The following is a 26106-nucleotide window of genomic DNA, read 5'->3' as shown; positions in this document are numbered from 1 at the left end:
TTGTATCACTTCATATGCCGAACTAGTTGCATTGTGGATTTTGCCTAAAACATGATTTTAGACAATATTCATTGAAAAAAGCTTTTAAAAAAATCACATTTGAAAAAAATGATTTTAGACCCTTTTCATGCAAAATGTATAAAAAATATTTTTCTTGTTTGTTATAAACAACTTTGTATCCCTTCATATGCCGAACTAGTTGCATTGTGGATTTTGCCTAAAACATGATTTTAGACAATATTCATTGAAAAAAGCTTTTTAAAAAATCACATTTGAAAAAAATGTTTTAGACCCCTTTCATTAAAAATGTATAAAAAATATTTTTCTTGTTTGTTATAAAGAACTTTGTATCCCTTCATATGCCGAACTAGTTGCATTGTGGATTTTGCCTAAAACATGATTTTAGACAATATTCATTGAAAAAAGCTTTTAAAAAAATCACATTTGAAAAAAATATTTTAGACCCTTTTCATGCAAAATGTATAAAAAATATTTTTCTTGTTTGTTATAAACAACTTTGTATCCATTCATATGCCGAACTAGTTGCATTGTGGATTTTGCCTAAAACATGATTTTAGACAATATTCATTGAAAAAAGCTTTTTTTTAAATCACATTTGAAAAAAAATGTTTTAGACCCTTTTCATTAAAAATGTATAAAAAATATTTTTCTTGTTTGTTATAAAGAACTTTGTATCCCTTCATATGCCGAACTAGTTGCATTGTGGATTTTGCCTAAAACATGATTTTAGACAATATTCATTGAAAAAAGCTTTTTAAAAAAGTCACATTTGAAATCCCTTGTATGGTGTATTCTACATATGTCCTTCTAGTGCTGAACGTAAAAAAAATATTTTAGACCCTTTTCATGCAAAATGTATAAAAAATATTTTTCTTGTTTGTTATAAAGAACTTTGTATCACTTCATATGCCGAACTAGTTGCATTGTGGATTTTGCCTAAAACATGATTTTAGACAATATTCATTGAAAAAAGCTTTTAAAAAAATCACATTTGAAAAAAATGATTTAGACCCTTTTCATGCAAAATGTATAAAATATATTTTATCGTTTTTAATAAAAAAACTTTGTATCCCTTCATATGCCGAACTAGTTGCATTGTGGATTTTGCCTAAAACATGATTTTAGACAATATTCATTGAAAAAAGCTTTTTAAAAAATCACATTTGAAAAAAATGTTTTAGACCCCTTTCATTAAAAATGTATAAAAAATATTTTTCTTGTTTGTTATAAAGAACTTTGTATCCCTTCATATGCCGAACTAGTTGCATTGTGGATTTTGCCTAAAACATGATTTTAGACAATATTCATTGAAAAAAGCTTTTAAAAAAATCACATTTGAAAAAAATGATTTTAGACCCTTTTCATGCAAAATGTATAAAAAATATTTTTCTTGTTTGTTATAAACAACTTTGTATCCCTTCATATGCCGAACTAGTTGCATTGTGGATTTTGCCTAAAACATGATTTTAGACAATATTCATTGAAAAAAGCTTTTTAAAAAATCACATTTGAAAAAAATGTTTTAGACCCCTTTCATTAAAAATGTATAAAAAATATTTTTCTTGTTTGTTATAAAGAACTTTGTATCCCTTCATATGCCGAACTAGTTGCATTGTGGATTTTGCCTAAAACATGATTTTAGACAATATTCATTGAAAAAAGCTTTTTTTTAAATCACATTTGAAAAAAATTATTTAGACCCTTTTCATGCAAAATGTATAAAAAATATTTTTCTTGTTTGTTATAAAGAACTTTGTATCCCTTCATATGCCGAACTAGTTGCATTGTGGATTTTGCCTAAAACATGATTTTAGAAAATGTTAATGAAAAACAGCTTTAAAAAAGTCACATTTGAAATCCCTTGTATATTGTATTCTACATCTGTCCTTCTAGTGCTGAACGTAAAAAAAATATTTTAGACCCTTTTCATGCAAAAAGTATAAAAAATATTTTTCTTGTTTGTTATAAAGAACTTTGTATCCCTTCATATGCCGAACTAGTTGCATTGTGGATTTTGCCTAAAACATAATTTTAGACAATATTCATTGAAAAAAGCTTTTAAAAAAATCACATTTGAAAAAAATATTTTAGACCCTTTTCATGCAAAATGTATAAAAAATATTTTTCTTGTTTGTTATAAACAACTTTGTATCCATTCATATGCCGAACTAGTTGCATTGTGGATTTTGCCTAAAACATGATTTTAGACAATATTCATTGAAAAAAGCTTTTAAAAAAATCACATTTGAAAAAAATATTTTAGACCCTTTTCATGCAAAATGTATAAAAAATATTTTTCTTGTTTGTTATAAACAACTTTGTATCCATTCATATGCCGAACTAGTTGCATTGTGGATTTTGCCTAAAACATGATTTTAGAAAATGTTAATGAAAAACAGCTTTAAAAAAGTCACATTTGAAATCCCTTGTATATTGTATTCTACATCTGTCCTTCTAGTGCTGAACGTAAAAAAAATATTTTAGACCCTTTTCATGCAAAAAGTATAAAAAATATTTTTCTTGTTTGTTATAAAGAACTTTGTATCCCTTCATATGCCGAACTAGTTGCATTGTGGATTTTGCCTAAAACATGATTTTAGACAATATTCATTGAAAAAAGCTTTTAAAAAAATCACATTTGAAAAAAATTATTTTAGACCCTTTTCATGCAAAATGTATAAAAAATATTTTTCTTGTTTGTTATAAACAACTTTGTATCCCTTCATATGCCGAACTAGTTGCATTGTGGATTTTGCCTAAAACATGATTTTAGACAATATTCATTGAAAAAAGCTTTTAAAAAAATCACATTTGAAAAAAATGATTTTAGACCCTTTTCATGCAAAATGTATAAAAAATATTTTTCTTGTTTGTTATAAACAACTTTGTATCCCTTCATATGCCGAACTAGTTGCATTGTGGATTTTGCCTAAAACATGATTTTAGACAATATTCATTGAAAAAAGCTTTTTAAAAAATCACATTTGAAAAAAATGATTTAGACCCTTTTCATGCAAAATGTATAAAATATATTTTTATCGTTTTTAATAAAAAAACTTTGTATCCCTTCATATGCCGAACTAGTTGCATTGTGGATTTTGCCTAAAACATGATTTTAGACAATATTCATTGAAAAAAGCTTTTTAAAAAATCACATTTGAAAAAAATGTTTTAGACCCCTTTCATTAAAAATGTATAAAAAATATTTTTCTTGTTTGTTATAAAGAACTTTGTATCCCTTCATATGCCGAACTAGTTGCATTGTGGATTTTGCCTAAAACATGATTTTAGACAATATTCATTGAAAAAAGCTTTTAAAGAAATCACATTTGAAAAAAATGATTTAGACCCTTTTCATGCAAAATGTATAAAAAATATTTTTCTTGTTTGTTATAAACAACTTTGTATCCCTTCATATGCCAAACTAGTTGCATTGTGGATTTTGCCTAAAACATGATTTTAGACAATATTCATTGAAAAAAGCTTTTTTTAAAATCACATTTGAAAAAAATGTTTTAGACCCTTTTCATTAAAAATGTATAAAAAATATTTTTCTTGTTTGTTATAAAGAACTTTGTATCCCTTCATATGCCGAACTAGTTGCATTGTGGATTTTGCCTAAAACATGATTTTAGAAAATGTTAATGAAAAACAGCTTTAAAAAAGTCACATTTGAAATCCCTTGTATATTGTATTCTACATCTGTCCTTCTAGTGCTGAACGTAAAAAAAATATTTTAGACCCTTTTCATGCAAAAAGTATAAAAAATATTTTTCTTGTTTGTTATAAAGAACTTTGTATCCCTTCATATGCCGAACTAGTTGCATTGTGGATTTTGCCTAAAACATGATTTTAGACAATATTCATTGAAAAAAGCTTTTAAAAAAATCACATTTGAAAAAAATATTTTAGACCCTTTTCATGCAAAATGTATAAAAAATATTTTTCTTGTTTGTTATAAACAACTTTGTATCCATTCATATGCCGAACTAGTTGCATTGTGGATTTTGCCTAAAACATGATTTTAGACAATATTCATTGAAAAAAGCTTTTTTTTAAATCACATTTGAAAAAAAATGTTTTAGACCCTTTTCATTAAAAATGTATAAAAAATATTTTTCTTGTTTGTTATAAAGAACTTTGTATCCCTTCATATGCCGAACTAGTTGCATTGTGGATTTTGCCTAAAACATGATTTTAGACAATATTCATTGAAAAAAGCTTTTTAAAAAAGTCACATTTGAAATCCCTTGTATGGTGTATTCTACATATGTCCTTCTAGTGCTGAACGTAAAAAAAATATTTTAGACCCTTTTCATGCAAAATGTATAAAAAATATTTTTCTTGTTTGTTATAAAGAACTTTGTATCACTTCATATGCCGAACTAGTTGCATTGTGGATTTTGCCTAAAACATGATTTTAGACAATATTCATTGAAAAAAGCTTTTAAAAAAATCACATTTGAAAAAAATGATTTTAGACCCTTTTCATGCAAAATGTATAAAAAATATTTTTCTTGTTTGTTATAAACAACTTTGTATCCCTTCATATGCCGAACTAGTTGCATTGTGGATTTTGCCTAAAACATGATTTTAGACAATATTCATTGAAAAAAGCTTTTTAAAAAATCACATTTGAAAAAAATGATTTAGACCCTTTTCATGCAAAATGTATAAAATATATTTTATCGTTTTTAATAAAAAAACTTTGTATCCCTTCATATGCCGAACTAGTTGCATTGTGGATTTTGCCTAAAACATGATTTTAGACAATATTCATTGAAAAAAGCTTTTTAAAAAATCACATTTGAAAAAAATGTTTTAGACCCCTTTCATTAAAAATGTATAAAAAATATTTTTCTTGTTTGTTATAAAGAACTTTGTATCCCTTCATATGCCGAACTAGTTGCATTGTGGATTTTGCCTAAAACATGATTTTAGACAATATTCATTGAAAAAAGCTTTTAAAAAAATCACATTTGAAAAAAATATTTTAGACCCTTTTCATGCAAAATGTATAAAAAATATTTTTCTTGTTTGTTATAAACAACTTTGTATCCATTCATATGCCGAACTAGTTGCATTGTGGATTTTGCCTAAAACATGATTTTAGACAATATTCATTGAAAAAAGCTTTTTTTTAAATCACATTTGAAAAAAAATGTTTTAGACCCTTTTCATTAAAAATGTATAAAAAATATTTTTCTTGTTTGTTATAAAGAACTTTGTATCCCTTCATATGCCGAACTAGTTGCATTGTGGATTTTGCCTAAAACATGATTTTAGACAATATTCATTGAAAAAAGCTTTTTAAAAAAGTCACATTTGAAATCCCTTGTATGGTGTATTCTACATATGTCCTTCTAGTGCTGAACGTAAAAAAAATATTTTAGACCCTTTTCATGCAAAATGTATAAAAAATATTTTTCTTGTTTGTTATAAAGAACTTTGTATCACTTCATATGCCGAACTAGTTGCATTGTGGATTTTGCCTAAAACATGATTTTAGACAATATTCATTGAAAAAAGCTTTTAAAAAAATCACATTTGAAAAAAATGATTTAGACCCTTTTCATGCAAAATGTATAAAATATATTTTATCGTTTTTAATAAAAAAACTTTGTATCCCTTCATATGCCGAACTAGTTGCATTGTGGATTTTGCCTAAAACATGATTTTAGACAATATTCATTGAAAAAAGCTTTTTAAAAAATCACATTTGAAAAAAATGTTTTAGACCCCTTTCATTAAAAATGTATAAAAAATATTTTTCTTGTTTGTTATAAAGAACTTTGTATCCCTTCATATGCCGAACTAGTTGCATTGTGGATTTTGCCTAAAACATGATTTTAGACAATATTCATTGAAAAAAGCTTTTAAAAAAATCACATTTGAAAAAAATGATTTTAGACCCTTTTCATGCAAAATGTATAAAAAATATTTTTCTTGTTTGTTATAAACAACTTTGTATCCCTTCATATGCCGAACTAGTTGCATTGTGGATTTTGCCTAAAACATGATTTTAGACAATATTCATTGAAAAAAGCTTTTTAAAAAATCACATTTGAAAAAAATGTTTTAGACCCCTTTCATTAAAAATGTATAAAAAATATTTTTCTTGTTTGTTATAAAGAACTTTGTATCCCTTCATATGCCGAACTAGTTGCATTGTGGATTTTGCCTAAAACATGATTTTAGACAATATTCATTGAAAAAAGCTTTTTTTTAAATCACATTTGAAAAAAATTATTTAGACCCTTTTCATGCAAAATGTATAAAAAATATTTTTCTTGTTTGTTATAAAGAACTTTGTATCCCTTCATATGCCGAACTAGTTGCATTGTGGATTTTGCCTAAAACATGATTTTAGAAAATGTTAATGAAAAACAGCTTTAAAAAAGTCACATTTGAAATCCCTTGTATATTGTATTCTACATCTGTCCTTCTAGTGCTGAACGTAAAAAAAATATTTTAGACCCTTTTCATGCAAAAAGTATAAAAAATATTTTTCTTGTTTGTTATAAAGAACTTTGTATCCCTTCATATGCCGAACTAGTTGCATTGTGGATTTTGCCTAAAACATAATTTTAGACAATATTCATTGAAAAAAGCTTTTAAAAAAATCACATTTGAAAAAAATATTTTAGACCCTTTTCATGCAAAATGTATAAAAAATATTTTTCTTGTTTGTTATAAACAACTTTGTATCCATTCATATGCCGAACTAGTTGCATTGTGGATTTTGCCTAAAACATGATTTTAGACAATATTCATTGAAAAAAGCTTTTAAAAAAATCACATTTGAAAAAAATATTTTAGACCCTTTTCATGCAAAATGTATAAAAAATATTTTTCTTGTTTGTTATAAAAAACGTTGTATCCATTCATATGCCGAACTAGTTGCATTGTGGATTTTGCCTAAAACATGATTTTAGACAATATTCATTGAAAAAAGCTTTTAAAAAAATCACATTTGAAAAAAATGATTTTAAACCCTTTTCATGCAAAATGTATAAAAAATATTTTTCTTGTTTGTTATAAACAACTTTGTATCCCTTCATATGCCGAACTAGTTGCATTGTGGATTTTGCCTAAAACATGATTTTAGACAATATTCATTGAAAAAAGCTTTTTAAAAAATCACATTTGAAAAAAATGATTTAGACCCTTTTCATGCAAAATGTATAAAATATATTTTTATCGTTTTTAATAAAAAAACTTTGTATCCCTTCATATGCCGAACTAGTTGCATTGTGGATTTTGCCTAAAACATGATTTTAGACAATATTCATTGAAAAAAGCTTTTTAAAAAATCACATTTGAAAAAAATGTTTTAGACCCCTTTCATTAAAAATGTATAAAAAATATTTTTCTTGTTTGTTATAAAGAACTTTGTATCCCTTCATATGCCGAACTAGTTGCATTGTGGATTTTGCCTAAAACATGATTTTAGACAATATTCATTGAAAAAAGCTTTTAAAGAAATCACATTTGAAAAAAATGATTTAGACCCTTTTCATGCAAAATGTATAAAAAATATTTTTCTTGTTTGTTATAAACAACTTTGTATCCCTTCATATGCCAAACTAGTTGCATTGTGGATTTTGCCTAAAACATGATTTTAGACAATATTCATTGAAAAAAGCTTTTTTTTAAATCACATTTGAAAAAAATGTTTTAGACCCTTTTCATTAAAAATGTATAAAAAATATTTTTCTTGTTTGTTATAAAGAACTTTGTATCCCTTCATATGCCGAACTAGTTGCATTGTGGATTTTGCCTAAAACATGATTTTAGAAAATGTTAATGAAAAACAGCTTTAAAAAAGTCACATTTGAAATCCCTTGTATATTGTATTCTACATCTGTCCTTCTAGTGCTGAACGTAAAAAAAATATTTTAGACCCTTTTCATGCAAAAAGTATAAAAAATATTTTTCTTGTTTGTTATAAAGAACTTTGTATCCCTTCATATGCCGAACTAGTTGCATTGTGGATTTTGCCTAAAACATGATTTTAGACAATATTCATTGAAAAAAGCTTTTTAAAAAAGTCACATTTGAAATCCCTTGTATGGTGTATTCTACATATGTCCTTCTAGTGCTGAACGTAAAAAAAATATTTTAGACCCTTTTCATGCAAAATGTATAAAAAATATTTTTCTTGTTTGTTATAAACAACTTTGTATCCCTTCATATGCCGAACTAGTTGCATTGTGGATTTTGCCTAAAACATGATTTTAGACAATATTCATTGAAAAAAGCTTTTTAAAAAATCACATTTGAAAAAAATGATTTAGACCCTTTTCATGCAAAATGTATAAAATATATTTTTATCGTTTTTAATAAAAAAACTTTGTATCCCTTCATATGCCGAACTAGTTGCATTGTGGATTTTGCCTAAAACATGATTTCAGACAATATTCATTGAAAAAAGCTTTTTAAAAAATCACATTTGAAAAAAATGTTTTAGACCCCTTTCATTAAAAATGTATAAAAAATATTTTTCTTGTTTGTTATAAAGAACTTTGTATCCCTTCATATGCCGAACTAGTTGCATTGTGGATTTTGCCTAAAACATGATTTTAGACAATATTCATTGAAAAAAGCTTTTAAAGAAATCACATTTGAAAAAAATGATTTAGACCCTTTTCATGCAAAATGTATAAAAAATATTTTTCTTGTTTGTTATAAACAACTTTGTATCCCTTCATATGCCGAACTAGTTGCATTGTGGATTTTGCCTAAAACATGATTTTAGACAATATTCATTGAAAAAAGCTTTTTTTTAAATCACATTTGAAAAAAATTATTTAGACCCTTTTCATGCAAAATGTATAAAAAATATTTTTCTTGTTTGTTATAAAGAACTTTGTATCCCTTCATATGCCGAACTAGTTGCATTGTGGATTTTGCCTAAAACATGATTTTAGAAAATGTTAATGAAAAACAGCTTTAAAAAAGTCACATTTGAAATCCCTTGTATATTGTATTCTACATCTGTCCTTCTAGTGCTGAACGTAAAAAAAATATTTTAGACCCTTTTCATGCAAAAAGTATAAAAAATATTTTTCTTGTTTGTTATAAAGAACTTTGTATCCCTTCATATGCCGAACTAGTTGCATTGTGGATTTTGCCTAAAACATAATTTTAGACAATATTCATTGAAAAAAGCTTTTAAAAAAATCACATTTGAAAAAAATATTTTAGACCCTTTTCATGCAAAATGTATAAAAAATATTTTTCTTGTTTGTTATAAAGAACTTTGTATCCCTTCATATGCCGAACTAGTTGCATTGTGGATTTTGCCTAAAACATGATTTTAGAAAATGTTAATGAAAAACAGCTTTAAAAAAGTCACATTTGAAATCCCTTGTATATTGTATTCTACATCTGTCCTTCTAGTGCTGAACGTAAAAAAAATATTTTAGACCCTTTTCATGCAAAAAGTATAAAAAATATTTTTCTTGTTTGTTATAAAGAACTTTGTATCCCTTCATATGCCGAACTAGTTGCATTGTGGATTTTGCCTAAAACATAATTTTAGACAATATTCATTGAAAAAAGCTTTTAAAAAAATCACATTTGAAAAAAATATTTTAGACCCTTTTCATGCAAAATGTATAAAAAATATTTTTCTTGTTTGTTATAAACAACTTTGTATCCATTCATATGCCGAACTAGTTGCATTGTGGATTTTGCCTAAAACATGATTTTAGACAATATTCATTGAAAAAAGCTTTTAAAAAAATCACATTTGAAAAAAATATTTTAGACCCTTTTCATGCAAAATGTATAAAAAATATTTTTCTTGTTTGTTATAAAAAACGTTGTATCCATTCATATGCCGAACTAGTTGCATTGTGGATTTTGCCTAAAACATGATTTTAGACAATATTCATTGAAAAAAGCTTTTAAAAAAATCACATTTGAAAAAAATGATTTTAAACCCTTTTCATGCAAAATGTATAAAAAATATTTTTCTTGTTTGTTATAAACAACTTTGTATCCCTTCATATGCCGAACTAGTTGCATTGTGGATTTTGCCTAAAACATGATTTTAGACAATATTCATTGAAAAAAGCTTTTTAAAAAATCACATTTGAAAAAAATGATTTAGACCCTTTTCATGCAAAATGTATAAAATATATTTTTATCGTTTTTAATAAAAAAACTTTGTATCCCTTCATATGCCGAACTAGTTGCATTGTGGATTTTGCCTAAAACATGATTTTAGACAATATTCATTGAAAAAAGCTTTTTAAAAAATCACATTTGAAAAAAATGTTTTAGACCCCTTTCATTAAAAATGTATAAAAAATATTTTTCTTGTTTGTTATAAAGAACTTTGTATCCCTTCATATGCCGAACTAGTTGCATTGTGGATTTTGCCTAAAACATGATTTTAGACAATATTCATTGAAAAAAGCTTTTAAAGAAATCACATTTGAAAAAAATGATTTAGACCCTTTTCATGCAAAATGTATAAAAAATATTTTTCTTGTTTGTTATAAACAACTTTGTATCCCTTCATATGCCAAACTAGTTGCATTGTGGATTTTGCCTAAAACATGATTTTAGACAATATTCATTGAAAAAAGCTTTTTTTTAAATCACATTTGAAAAAAATGTTTTAGACCCTTTTCATTAAAAATGTATAAAAAATATTTTTCTTGTTTGTTATAAAGAACTTTGTATCCCTTCATATGCCGAACTAGTTGCATTGTGGATTTTGCCTAAAACATGATTTTAGAAAATGTTAATGAAAAACAGCTTTAAAAAAGTCACATTTGAAATCCCTTGTATATTGTATTCTACATCTGTCCTTCTAGTGCTGAACGTAAAAAAAATATTTTAGACCCTTTTCATGCAAAAAGTATAAAAAATATTTTTCTTGTTTGTTATAAAGAACTTTGTATCCCTTCATATGCCGAACTAGTTGCATTGTGGATTTTGCCTAAAACATGATTTTAGACAATATTCATTGAAAAAAGCTTTTTAAAAAAGTCACATTTGAAATCCCTTGTATGGTGTATTCTACATATGTCCTTCTAGTGCTGAACGTAAAAAAAATATTTTAGACCCTTTTCATGCAAAATGTATAAAAAATATTTTTCTTGTTTGTTATAAACAACTTTGTATCCCTTCATATGCCGAACTAGTTGCATTGTGGATTTTGCCTAAAACATGATTTTAGACAATATTCATTGAAAAAAGCTTTTTAAAAAATCACATTTGAAAAAAATGATTTAGACCCTTTTCATGCAAAATGTATAAAATATATTTTTATCGTTTTTAATAAAAAAACTTTGTATCCCTTCATATGCCGAACTAGTTGCATTGTGGATTTTGCCTAAAACATGATTTCAGACAATATTCATTGAAAAAAGCTTTTTAAAAAATCACATTTGAAAAAAATGTTTTAGACCCCTTTCATTAAAAATGTATAAAAAATATTTTTCTTGTTTGTTATAAAGAACTTTGTATCCCTTCATATGCCGAACTAGTTGCATTGTGGATTTTGCCTAAAACATGATTTTAGACAATATTCATTGAAAAAAGCTTTTAAAGAAATCACATTTGAAAAAAATGATTTAGACCCTTTTCATGCAAAATGTATAAAAAATATTTTTCTTGTTTGTTATAAACAACTTTGTATCCCTTCATATGCCGAACTAGTTGCATTGTGGATTTTGCCTAAAACATGATTTTAGACAATATTCATTGAAAAAAGCTTTTTTTTAAATCACATTTGAAAAAAATTATTTAGACCCTTTTCATGCAAAATGTATAAAAAATATTTTTCTTGTTTGTTATAAAGAACTTTGTATCCCTTCATATGCCGAACTAGTTGCATTGTGGATTTTGCCTAAAACATGATTTTAGAAAATGTTAATGAAAAACAGCTTTAAAAAAGTCACATTTGAAATCCCTTGTATATTGTATTCTACATCTGTCCTTCTAGTGCTGAACGTAAAAAAAATATTTTAGACCCTTTTCATGCAAAAAGTATAAAAAATATTTTTCTTGTTTGTTATAAAGAACTTTGTATCCCTTCATATGCCGAACTAGTTGCATTGTGGATTTTGCCTAAAACATAATTTTAGACAATATTCATTGAAAAAAGCTTTTAAAAAAATCACATTTGAAAAAAATATTTTAGACCCTTTTCATGCAAAATGTATAAAAAATATTTTTCTTGTTTGTTATAAACAACTTTGTATCCATTCATATGCCGAACTAGTTGCATTGTGGATTTTGCCTAAAACATGATTTTAGACAATATTCATTGAAAAAAGCTTTTAAAAAAATCACATTTGAAAAAAATATTTTAGACCCTTTTCATGCAAAATGTATAAAAAATATTTTTCTTGTTTGTTATAAAAAACGTTGTATCCATTCATATGCCGAACTAGTTGCATTGTGGATTTTGCCTAAAACATGATTTTAGACAATATTCATTGAAAAAAGCTTTTAAAAAAATCACATTTGAAAAAAATGATTTTAAACCCTTTTCATGCAAAATGTATAAAAAATATTTTTCTTGTTTGTTATAAACAACTTTGTATCCCTTCATATGCCGAACTAGTTGCATTGTGGATTTTGCCTAAAACATGATTTTAGACAATATTCATTGAAAAAAACTTTTTAAAAAATCACATTTGAAAAAAATGATTTAGACCCTTTTCATGCAAAATGTATAAAATATATTTTTATCGTTTTTAATAAAAAAACTTTGTATCCCTTCATATGCCGAACTAGTTGCATTGTGGATTTTGCCTAAAACATGATTTTAGACAATATTCATTGAAAAAAGCTTTTTAAAAAATCACATTTGAAAAAAATGTTTTAGACCCCTTTCATTAAAAATGTATAAAAAATATTTTTCTTGTTTGTTATAAAGAACTTTGTATCCCTTCATATGCCGAACTAGTTGCATTGTGGATTTTGCCTAAAACATGATTTTAGACAATATTCATTGAAAAAAGCTTTTAAAGAAATCACATTTGAAAAAAATGATTTAGACCCTTTTCATGCAAAATGTATAAAAAATATTTTTCTTGTTTGTTATAAACAACTTTGTATCCCTTCATATGCCAAACTAGTTGCATTGTGGATTTTGCCTAAAACATGATTTTAGACAATATTCATTGAAAAAAGCTTTTTTTTAAATCACATTTGAAAAAAATGTTTTAGACCCTTTTCATTAAAAATGTATAAAAAATATTTTTCTTGTTTGTTATAAAGAACTTTGTATCCCTTCATATGCCGAACTAGTTGCATTGTGGATTTTGCCTAAAACATGATTTTAGAAAATGTTAATGAAAAACAGCTTTAAAAAAGTCACATTTGAAATCCCTTGTATATTGTATTCTACATCTGTCCTTCTAGTGCTGAACGTAAAAAAAATATTTTAGACCCTTTTCATGCAAAAAGTATAAAAAATATTTTTCTTGTTTGTTATAAAGAACTTTGTATCCCTTCATATGCCGAACTAGTTGCATTGTGGATTTTGCCTAAAACATGATTTTAGACAATATTCATTGAAAAAAGCTTTTTAAAAAAGTCACATTTGAAATCCCTTGTATGGTGTATTCTACATATGTCCTTCTAGTGCTGAACGTAAAAAAAATATTTTAGACCCTTTTCATGCAAAATGTATAAAAAATATTTTTCTTGTTTGTTATAAACAACTTTGTATCCCTTCATATGCCGAACTAGTTGCATTGTGGATTTTGCCTAAAACATGATTTTAGACAATATTCATTGAAAAAAGCTTTTTAAAAAATCACATTTGAAAAAAATGATTTAGACCCTTTTCATGCAAAATGTATAAAATATATTTTTATCGTTTTTAATAAAAAAACTTTGTATCCCTTCATATGCCGAACTAGTTGCATTGTGGATTTTGCCTAAAACATGATTTCAGACAATATTCATTGAAAAAAGCTTTTTAAAAAATCACATTTGAAAAAAATGTTTTAGACCCCTTTCATTAAAAATGTATAAAAAATATTTTTCTTGTTTGTTATAAAGAACTTTGTATCCCTTCATATGCCGAACTAGTTGCATTGTGGATTTTGCCTAAAACATGATTTTAGACAATATTCATTGAAAAAAGCTTTTAAAGAAATCACATTTGAAAAAAATGATTTAGACCCTTTTCATGCAAAATGTATAAAAAATATTTTTCTTGTTTGTTATAAACAACTTTGTATCCCTTCATATGCCGAACTAGTTGCATTGTGGATTTTGCCTAAAACATGATTTTAGACAATATTCATTGAAAAAAGCTTTTTTTTAAATCACATTTGAAAAAAATGTTTTAGACCCTTTTCATTAAAAATGTATAAAAAATATTTTTCTTGTTTGTTATAAAGAACTTTGTATCCCTTCATATGCCGAACTAGTTGCATTGTGGATTTTGCCTAAAACATGATTTTAGAAAATGTTAATGAAAAACAGCTTTAAAAAAGTCACATTTGAAATCCCTTGTATATTGTATTCTACATCTGTCCTTCTAGTGCTGAACGTAAAAAAAATATTTTAGACCCTTTTCATGCAAAAAGTATAAAAAATATTTTTCTTGTTTGTTATAAAGAACTTTGTATCCCTTCATATGCCGAACTAGTTGCATTGTGGATTTTGCCTAAAACATGATTTTAGACAATATTCATTGAAAAAAGCTTTTAAAAAAATCACATTTGAAAAAAATATTTTAGACCCTTTTCATGCAAAATGTATAAAAAATATTTTTCTTGTTTGTTATAAACAACTTTGTATCCATTCATATGCCGAACTAGTTGCATTGTGGATTTTGCCTAAAACATGATTTTAGACAATATTCATTGAAAAAAGCTTTTTTTTAAATCACATTTGAAAAAAAATGTTTTAGACCCTTTTCATTAAAAATGTATAAAAAATATTTTTCTTGTTTGTTATAAAGAACTTTGTATCCCTTCATATGCCGAACTAGTTGCATTGTGGATTTTGCCTAAAACATGATTTTAGACAATATTCATTGAAAAAAGCTTTTTAAAAAAGTCACATTTGAAATCCCTTGTATGGTGTATTCTACATATGTCCTTCTAGTGCTGAACGTAAAAAAAATATTTTAGACCCTTTTCATGCAAAATGTATAAAAAATATTTTTCTTGTTTGTTATAAAGAACTTTGTATCCCTTCATATGCCGAACTAGTTGCATTGTGGATTTTGCCTAAAACATGATTTTAGACAATATTCATTGAAAAAAGCTTTTTAAAAAATCACATTTGAAAAAAATGTTTTAGACCCCTTTCATTAAAAATGTATAAAAAATATTTTTCTTGTTTGTTATAAAGAACTTTGTATCCCTTCATATGCCGAACTAGTTGCATTGTGGATTTTGCCTAAAACATGATTTTAGACAATATTCATTGAAAAAAGCTTTTAAAAAAATCACATTTGAAAAAAATGATTTTAGACCCTTTTCATGCAAAATGTATACAAAATATTTTTCTTGTTTGTTATAAACAACTTTGTATCCCTTCATATGCCGAACTAGTTGCATTGTGGATTTTGCCTAAAACATGATTTTAGACAATATTCATTGAAAAAAGCTTTTTTTTAAATCACATTTGAAAAAAATGATTTAGACCCTTTTCATGCAAAATGTATAAAAAATATTTTTCTTGTTTGTTATAAAGAACTTTGTATCCCTTCATATGCCGAACTAGTTGCATTGTGGATTTTGCCTAAAACATGATTTTAGACAATATTCATTGAAAAAAGCTTTTTTTTAAATCACATTTGAAAAAAATGATTTAGACCCTTTTCATGCAAAATGTATAAAAAATATTTTTCTTGTTTGTTATAAAGAACTTTGTATCCCTTCATATGCCGAACTAGTTGCATTGTGGATTTTGCCTAAAACATGATTTTAGAAAATGTTAATGAAAAACAGCTTTAAAAAAGTCACATTTGAAATCCCTTGTATATTGTATTCTACATCTGTCCTTCTAGTGCTGAACGTAAAAAAAATATTTTAGACCCTTTTCATGCAAAAAGTATAAAAAATATTTTTCTTGTTTGTTATAAAGAACTTTGTATCCCTTCATATGCCGAACTAGTTGCATTGTGGATTTTGCCTAAAACATAATTTTAGACAATATTCATTGAAAAAAGCTTTTAAAAAAATCACATTTGAAAAAAATATTTTAGACCCTTTTCATGCAAAATGTATAAAAAATATTTTTCTTGTTTGTTATAAACAACTTTGTATCCATTCATATGCCGAACTAGTTGCATTGTGGATTTTGCCTAAAACATGATTTTAGACAATATTCATTGAAAAAAGCTTTTAAAAAAATCACATTTGAAAAAAATATTTTAGACCCTTTTCATGCAAAATGTATAAAAAATATTTTTCTTGTTTGTTATAAAAAACTTTGTATCCATTCATATGCCGAACTAGTTGCATTGTGGATTTTGCCTAAAACATGATTTTAGACAATATTCATTGAAAAAAGCTTTTAAAAAAATCACATTTGAAAAAAATGATTTTAAACCCTTTTCATGCAAAATGTATAAAAAATATTTTTCTTGTTTGTTATAAACAACTTTGTATCCCTTCATATGCCGAACTAGTTGCATTGTGGATTTTGCCTAAAACATGATTTTAGACAATATTCATTGAAAAAAGCTTTTTAAAAAATCACATTTGAAAAAAATGATTTAGACCCTTTTCATGCAAAATGTATAAAATATATTTTTATCGTTTTTAATAAAAAAACTTTGTATCCCTTCATATGCCGAACTAGTTGCATTGTGGATTTTGCCTAAAACATGATTTTAGACAATATTCATTGAAAAAAGCTTTTTAAAAAATCACATTTGAAAAAAATGTTTTAGACCCCTTTCATTAAAAATGTATAAAAAATATTTTTCTTGTTTGTTATAAAGAACTTTGTATCCCTTCATATGCCGAACTAGTTGCATTGTGGATTTTGCCTAAAACATGATTTTAGACAATATTCATTGAAAAAAGCTTTTTTTAAAATCACATTTGAAAAAAATGTTTTAGACCCTTTTCATTAAAAATGTATAAAAAATATTTTTCTTGTTTGTTATAAAGAACTTTGTATCCCTTCATATGCCGAACTAGTTGCATTGTGGATTTTGCCTAAAACATGATTTTAGAAAATGTTAATGAAAAACAGCTTTAAAAAAGTCACATTTGAAATCCCTTGTATATTGTATTCTACATCTGTCCTTCTAGTGCTGAACGTAAAAAAAATATTTTAGACCCTTTTCATGCAAAAAGTATAAAAAATATTTTTCTTGTTTGTTATAAAGAACTTTGTATCCCTTCATATGCCGAACTAGTTGCATTGTGGATTTTGCCTAAAACATGATTTTAGACAATATTCATTGAAAAAAGCTTTTTAAAAAAGTCACATTTGAAATCCCTTGTATGGTGTATTCTACATATGTCCTTCTAGTGCTGAACGTAAAAAAAATATTTTAGACCCTTTTCATGCAAAATGTATAAAAAATATTTTTCTTGTTTGTTATAAACAACTTTGTATCCCTTCATATGCCGAACTAGTTGCATTGTGGATTTTGCCTAAAACATGATTTTAGACAATATTCATTGAAAAAAGCTTTTAAAAAAATCACATTTGAAAAAAATGATTTTAGACCCTTTTCATGCAAAATGTATAAAAAATATTTTTCTTGTTTGTTATAAACAACTTTGTATCCCTTCATATGCCGAACTAGTTGCATTGTGGATTTTGCCTAAAACATGATTTTAGACAATATTCATTGAAAAAAGCTTTTTAAAAAATCACATTTGAAAAAAATGATTTAGACCCTTTTCATGCAAAATGTATAAAATATATTTTTATCGTTTTTAATAAAAAAACTTTGTATCCCTTCATATGCCGAACTAGTTGCATTGTGGATTTTGCCTAAAACATGATTTTAGACAATATTCATTGAAAAAAGCTTTTTAAAAAATCACATTTGAAAAAAATGTTTTAGACCCCTTTCATTAAAAATGTATAAAAAATATTTTTCTTGTTTGTTATAAAGAACTTTGTATCCCTTCATATGCCGAACTAGTTGCATTGTGGATTTTGCCTAAAACATGATTTTAGACAATATTCATTGAAAAAAGCTTTTAAAAAAATCACATTTGAAAAAAATGATTTTAGACCCTTTTCATGCAAAATGTATAAAAAATATTTTTCTTGTTTGTTATAAACAACTTTGTATCCCTTCATATGCCGAACTAGTTGCATTGTGGATTTTGCCTAAAACATGATTTTAGACAATATTCATTGAAAAAAGCTTTTTAAAAAATCACATTTGAAAAAAATGATTTAGACCCTTTTCATGCAAAATGTATAAAATATATTTTTATAGTTTTTAATAAAAAAACTTTGTATCCCTTCATATGCCGAACTAGTTGCATTGTGGATTTTGCCTAAAACATGATTTTAGACAATATTCATTGAAAAAAGCTTTTTAAAAAATCACATTTGAAAAAAATGTTTTAGACCCCTTTCATTAAAAATGTATAAAAAATATTTTTCTTGTTTGTTATAAAGAACTTTGTATCCCTTCATATGCCGAACTAGTTGCATTGTGGATTTTGCCTAAAACATGATTTTAGACAATATTCATTGAAAAAAGCTTTTTTTTAAATCACATTTGAAAAAAATGATTTAGACCCTTTTCATGCAAAATGTATAAAAAATATTTTTCTTATTTGTTATAAAGAACTTTGTATCCCTTCATATGCCGAACTAGTTGCATTGTGGATTTTGCCTAAAACATGATTTTAGAAAATGTTAATGAAAAACAGCTTTAAAAAAGTCACATTTGAAATCCCTTGTATATTGTATTCTACATCTGTCCTTCTAGTGCTGAACGTAAAAAAAATATTTTAGACCCTTTTCATGCAAAAAGTATAAAAAATATTTTTCTTGTTTGTTATAAAGAACTTTGTATCCCTTCATATGCCGAACTAGTTGCATTGTGGATTTTGCCTAAAACATGATTTTAGACAATATTCATTGAAAAAAGCTTTTTTTTAAATCACATTTGAAAAAAATGTTTTAGACCCTTTTCATTAAAAATGTATAAAAAATATTTTTCTTGTTTGTTATAAACAACTTTGTATCCCTTCATATGCCGAACTAGTTGCATTGTGGATTTTGCCTAAAACATGATTTTAGACAATATTCATTGAAAAAAGCTTTTTTTTAAATCACATTTGAAAAAAATGATTTAGACCCTTTTCATGCAAAATGTATAAAAAATATTTTTCTTGTTTGTTATAAAGAACTTTGTATCCCTTCATATGCCGAACTAGTTGCATTGTGGATTTTGCCTAAAACATGATTTTAGAAAATGTTAATGAAAAACAGCTTTAAAAAAGTCACATTTGAAATCCCTTGTATATTGTATTCTACATCTGTCCTTCTAGTGCTGAACGTAAAAAAAATATTTTAGACCCTTTTCATGCAAAAAGTATAAAAAATATTTTTCTTGTTTGTTATAAAGAACTTTGTATCCCTTCATATGCCGAACTAGTTGCATTGTGGATTTTGCCTAAAACATGATTTTAGACAATATTCATTGAAAAAAGCTTTTAAAAAAATCACATTTGAAAAAAATATTTTAGACCCTTTTCATGCAAAATGTATAAAAAATATTTTTCTTGTTTGTTATAAACAACTTTGTATCCATTCATATGCCGAACTAGTTGCATTGTGGATTTTGCCTAAAACATGATTTTAGACAATATTCATTGAAAAAAGCTTTTTTTTAAATCACATTTGAAAAAAAATGTTTTAGACCCTTTTCATTAAAAATGTATAAAAAATATTTGTCTTGTTTGTTATAAAGAACTTTGTATCCCTTCATATGCCGAACTAGTTGCATTGTGGATTTTGCCTAAAACATGATTTTAGACAATAATGGTGTATTCTACATATGTCCTTCTAGTGCTGAACGTAAAAAAAATATTTTAGACCCTTTTCATGCAAAATGTATAAAAAATATTTTTCTTGTTTGTTATAAAGAACTTTGTATCCCTTCATATGCCGAACTAGTTGCATTGTGGATTTTGCCTAAAACATGATTTTAGACAATATTCATTGAAAAAAGCTTTTAAAAAAATCACATTTGAAAAAAATGATTTTAGACCCTTTTCATGCAAAATGTATAAACAATATTTTTCTTGTTTGTTATAAACAACTTTGTATCCCTTCATATGCCGAACTAGTTGCATTGTGGATTTTGCCTAAAACATGATTTTAGACAATATTCATTGAAAAAAGCTTTTTAAAAAATCACATTTGAAAAAAATGATTTAGACCCTTTTCATGCAAAATGTATAAAATATATTTTTATCGTTTTTAATAAAAAAACTTTGTATCCCTTCATATGCCGAACTAGTTGCATTGTGGATTTTGCCTAAAACATGATTTTAGACAATATTCATTGAAAAAAGCTTTTTAAAAAATCACATTTGAAAAAAATGTTTTAGACCCCTTTCATTAAAAATGTATAAAAAATATTTTTCTTGTTTGTTATAAAGAACTTTGTATCCCTTCATATGCCGAACTAGTTGCATTGTGGATTTTGCCTAAAACATGATTTTAGACAATATTCATTGAAAAAAGCTTTTAAAGAAATCACATTTGAAAAAAATGATTTAGACCCTTTTCATGCAAAATGTATAAAAAATATTTTTCTTGTTTGTTATAAACAACTTTGTATCCCTTCATATGCCGAACTAGTTGCATTGTGGATTTTGCCTAAAACATGATTTTAGACAATATTCATTGAAAAAAGCTTTTTTTTAAATCACATTTGAAAAAAATGTTTTAGACCCTTTTCATGCAAAATGTATAAAAAATATTTTTCTTGTTTGTTATAAACAACTTTGTATCCATTCATATGCCGAACTAGTTGCATTGTGGATTTTGCCTAAAACATGATTTTAGACAATATTCATTGAAAAAAGCTTTTTTTTAAATCACATTTGAAAAAAAATGTTTTAGACCCTTTTCATTAAAAATGTATAAAAAATATTTTTCTTGTTTGTTATAAAGAACTTTGTATCCCTTCATATGCCGAACTAGTTGCGTTGTGGATTTTGCCTAAAACATGATTTTAGACAATATTCATTGAAAAAAGCTTTTTAAAAAATCACATTTGAAAAAAATGTTTTAGACCCCTTTCATTAAAAATGTATAAAAAATATTTTTCTTGTTTGTTATAAAGAACTTTGTATCCCTTCATATGCCGAACTAGTTGCATTGTGGATTTTGCCTAAAACATGATTTTAGACAATATTCATTGAAAAAAGCTTTTTTTTAAATCACATTTGAAAAAAATGTTTTAGACCCTTTTCATGCAAAATGTATAAAAAATATTTTTCTTGTTTGTTATAAACAACTTTGTATCCATTCATATGCCGAACTAGTTGCATTGTGGATTTTGCCTAAAACATGATTTTAGACAATATTCATTGAAAAAAGCTTTTTTTTAAATCACATTTGAAAAAAAATGTTTTAGACCCTTTTCATTAAAAATGTATAAAAAATATTTTTCTTGTTTGTTATAAAGAACTTTGTATCCCTTCATATGCCGAACTAGTTGCGTTGTGGATTTTGCCTAAAACATGATTTTAGACAATATTCATTGAAAAAAGCTTTTTAAAAAATCACATTTGAAAAAAATGTTTTAGACCCCTTTCATTAAAAATGTATAAAAAATATTTTTCTTGTTTGTTATAAAGAACTTTGTATCCCTTCATATGCCGAACTAGTTGCATTGTGGATTTTGCCTAAAACATGATTTTAGACAATATTCATTGAAAAAAGCTTTTTTTTAAATCACATTTGAAAAAAATGATTTAGACCCTTTTCATGCAAAATGTTTAAAAAATATTTTTCTTGTTTGTTATAAAGAACTTTGTATCCCTTCATATGCCGAACTAGTTGCATTGTGGATTTTGCCTAAAACATGATTTTAGAAAATGTTAATGAAAAACAGCTTTAAAAAAGTCACATTTGAAATCCCTTGTATATTGTATTCTACATCTGTCCTTCTAGTGCTGAACGTAAAAAAAATATTTTAGACCCTTTTCATGCAAAAAGTATAAAAAATATTTTTCTTGTTTGTTATAAAGAACTTTGTATCCCTTCATATGCCGAACTAGTTGCATTGTGGATTTTGCCTAAAACATGATTTTAGACAATATTCATTGAAAAAAGCTTTTTAAAAAATCACATTTGAAAAAAATATTTTAGACCCTTTTCATGCAAAATGTATAAAAAATATTTTTCTTGTTTGTTATAAACAACTTTGTATCCATTCATATGCCGAACTAGTTGCATTGTGGATTTTGCCTAAAACATGATTTTAGACAATATTCATTGAAAAAAGCTTTTTTTTAAATCACATTTGAAAAAAAATGTTTTAGACCCTTTTCATTAAAAATGTATAAAAAATATTTTTCTTGTTTGTTATAAAGAACTTTGTATCCCTTCATATGCCGAACTAGTTGCATTGTGGATTTTGCCTAAAACATGATTTTAGACAATATTCATTGAAAAAAGCTTTTTAAAAAATCACATTTGAAAAAAATGATTTTGACCCTTTTCATGCAAAATGTATAAAATATATTTTTATCGTTTTTAATAAAAAAACTTTGTATCCCTTCATATGCCGAACTAGTTGTGTTGTGGATTTTGCCTAAAACATGATTTTAGACAATATTCATTGAAAAAAGCTTTTTAAAAAATCACATTTGAAAAAAATGTTTTAGACCCCTTTCATTAAAAATGTATAAAAAATATTTTTCTTGTTTGTTATAAAGAACTTTGTATCCCTTCATATGCCGAACTAGTTGCATTGTGGATTTTGCCTAAAACATGATTTTAGACAATATTCATTGAAAAAAGCTTTTTTTTAAATCACATTTGAAAAAAATGATTTAGACCCTTTTCATGCAAAATGTATAAAAAATATTTTTCTTGTTTGTTATAAAGAACTTTGTATCCCTTCATATGCCGAACTAGTTGCATTGTGGATTTTGCCTAAAACATGATTTTAGAAAATGTTAATGAAAAACAGCTTTAAAAAAGTCACATTTGAAATCCCTTGTATATTGTATTCTACATCTGTCCTTCTAGTGCTGAACGTAAAAAAAATATTTGAGACCCTTTTCATGCAAAAAGTATAAAAAATATTTTTCTTGTTTGTTATAAAGAACTTTGTATCCCTTCATATGCCGAACTAGTTGCATTGTGGATTTTGCCTAAAACATGATTTTAGACAATATTCATTGAAAAAAGCTTTTTAAAAAAGTCACATTTGAAATCCCTTGTATGGTGTATTCTACATATGTCCTTCTAGTGCTGAACGTAAAAAAAATATTTTAGACCCTTTTCATGCAAAATGTATAAAAAATATTTTTCTTGTTTGTTATAAAGAACTTTGTATCCCTTCATATGCCGAACTAGTTGCATTGTGGATTTTGCCTAAAACATGATTTTAGACAATATTCATTGAAAAAAGCTTTTAAAAAAATCACATTTGAAAAAAATGATTTTAGACCCTTTTCATGCAAAATGTATAAAAAATATTTTTCTTGTTTGTTATAAACAACTTTGTATCCCTTCATATGCCGAACTAGTTGCATTGTGGATTTTGCCTAAAACATGATTTTAGACAATATTCATTGAAAAAAGCTTTTTAAAAAATCACATTTGAAAAAAATGATTTAGACCCTTTTCATGCAAAATGTATAAAATATATTTTTATCGTTTTTAATAAAAAAACTTTGTATCCCTTCATATGCCGAACTAGTTGCATTGTGGATTTTGCCTAAAACATGATTTTAGACAATATTCATTGAAAAAAGCTTTTTTTTAAATCACATTTGAAAAAAATGATTTAGACCCTTTTCATGCAAAATGTATAAAAATATTTTTCTTGTTTGTTATAAAGAACTTTGTATCCCTTCATATGCCGAACTAGTTGCATTGTGGATTTTGCCTAAAACATGATTTTAGAAAATGTTAATGAAAAACAGCTTTAAAAAAGTCACATTTGAAATCCCTTGTATATTGTATTCTACATCTGTCCTTCTAGTGCTGAACGTAAAAAAAATATTTTAGACCCTTTTCATGCAAAAAGTATAAAAAATATTTTTCTTGTTTGTTATAAAGAACTTTGTATCCCTTCATATGCCGAACTAGTTGCATTGTGGATTTTGCCTAAAACATGATTTTAGACAATATTCATTGAAAAAAGCTTTTAAAAAAATCACATTTGAAAAAAATGATTTTAGACCCTTTTCATGCAAAATGTATAAAAAATATTTTTCTTGTTTGTTATAAACAACTTTGTATCCCTTCATATGTCGAACTAGTTGCATTGTGGATTTTGCCTAAAACATGATTTTAGACAATATTCATTGAAAAAACCTTTTTAAAAAATCACATTTGAAAAAAATGATTTAGACCCTTTTCATGCAAAATGTATAAAATATATTTTTATCGTTTTTAATAAAAAAACTTTGTATCCCTTCATATGCCGAACTAGTTGCATTGTGGATTTTGCCTAAAACATGATTTTAGACAATATTCATTGAAAAAAGCTTTTTAAAAAATCACATTTGAAAAAAATGTTTTAGACCCCTTTCATTAAAAATGTATAAAAAATATTTTTCTTGTTTGTTATAAAGAACTTTGTATCCCTTCATATGCCGAACTAGTTGCATTGTGGATTTTGCCTAAAACATGATTTTAGACAATATTCATTGAAAAAAGCTTTTTAAAAAAGTCACATTTGAAATCCCTTGTATGGTGTATTCTACATATGTCCTTCTAGTGCTGAACGTAAAAAAAATATTTTAGACCCTTTTCATGCAAAATGTATAAAAAATATTTTTCTTGTTTGTTATAAACAACTTTGTATCCCTTCATATGCCGAACTAGTTGCATTGTGGATTTTGCCTAAAACATGATTTTAGACAATATTCATTGAAAAAAGCTTTTAAAAAAATCACATTTGAAAAAAATGATTTTAGACCCTTTTCATGCAAAATGTATAAAAAATATTTTTCTTGTTTGTTATAAACAACTTTGTATCCCTTCATATGTCGAACTAGTTGCATTGTGGATTTTGCCTAAAACATGATTTTAGACAATATTCATTGAAAAAAGCTTTTTAAAAAATCACATTTGAAAAAAATGATTTAGACCCTTTTCATGCAAAATGTATAAAATATATTTTTATCGTTTTTAATAAAAAAACTTTGTATCCCTTCATATGCCGAACTAGTTGCATTGTGGATTTTGCCTAAAACATGATTTTAGACAATATTCATTGAAAAAAGCTTTTTAAAAAATCACATTTGAAAAAAATGTTTTAGACCCCTTTCATTAAAAATGTATAAAAAATATTTTTCTTGTTTGTTATAAAGAACTTTGTATCCCTTCATATGCCGAACTAGTTGCATTGTGGATTTTGCCTAAAACATGATTTTAGACAATATTCATTGAAAAAAGCTTTTAAAAAAATCACATTTGAAAAAAATGATTTTAGACCCTTTTCATGCAAAATGTATAAAAAATATTTTTCTTGTTTGTTATAAACAACTTTGTATCCCTTCATATGCCGAACTAGTTGCATTGTGGATTTTGCCTAAAACATGATTTTAGACAATATTCATTGAAAAAAGCTTTTTAAAAAATCACATTTGAAAAAAATGTTTTAGACCCCTTTCATTAAAAATGTATAAAAAATATTTTTCTTGTTTGTTATAAAGAACTTTGTATCCCTTCATATGCCGAACTAGTTGCATTGTGGATTTTGCCTAAAACATGATTTTAGACAATATTCATTGAAAAAAGCTTTTTTTTAAATCACATTTGAAAAAAATGATTTAGACCCTTTTCATGCAAAATGTATAAAAAATATTTTTCTTGTTTGTTATAAAGAACTTTGTATCCCTTCATATGCCGAACTAGTTGCATTGTGGATTTTGCCTAAAACATGATTTTAGAAAATGTTAATGA

The sequence above is a fragment of the Coregonus lavaretus genome (genome assembly GCF_964263955.1).
Source record: "Coregonus lavaretus genome assembly, chromosome: 7".
Lineage (NCBI taxonomy): Eukaryota > Metazoa > Chordata > Actinopteri > Salmoniformes > Salmonidae > Coregonus > Coregonus lavaretus.
Note: the sequence above shows the minus strand (reverse complement) of the source record.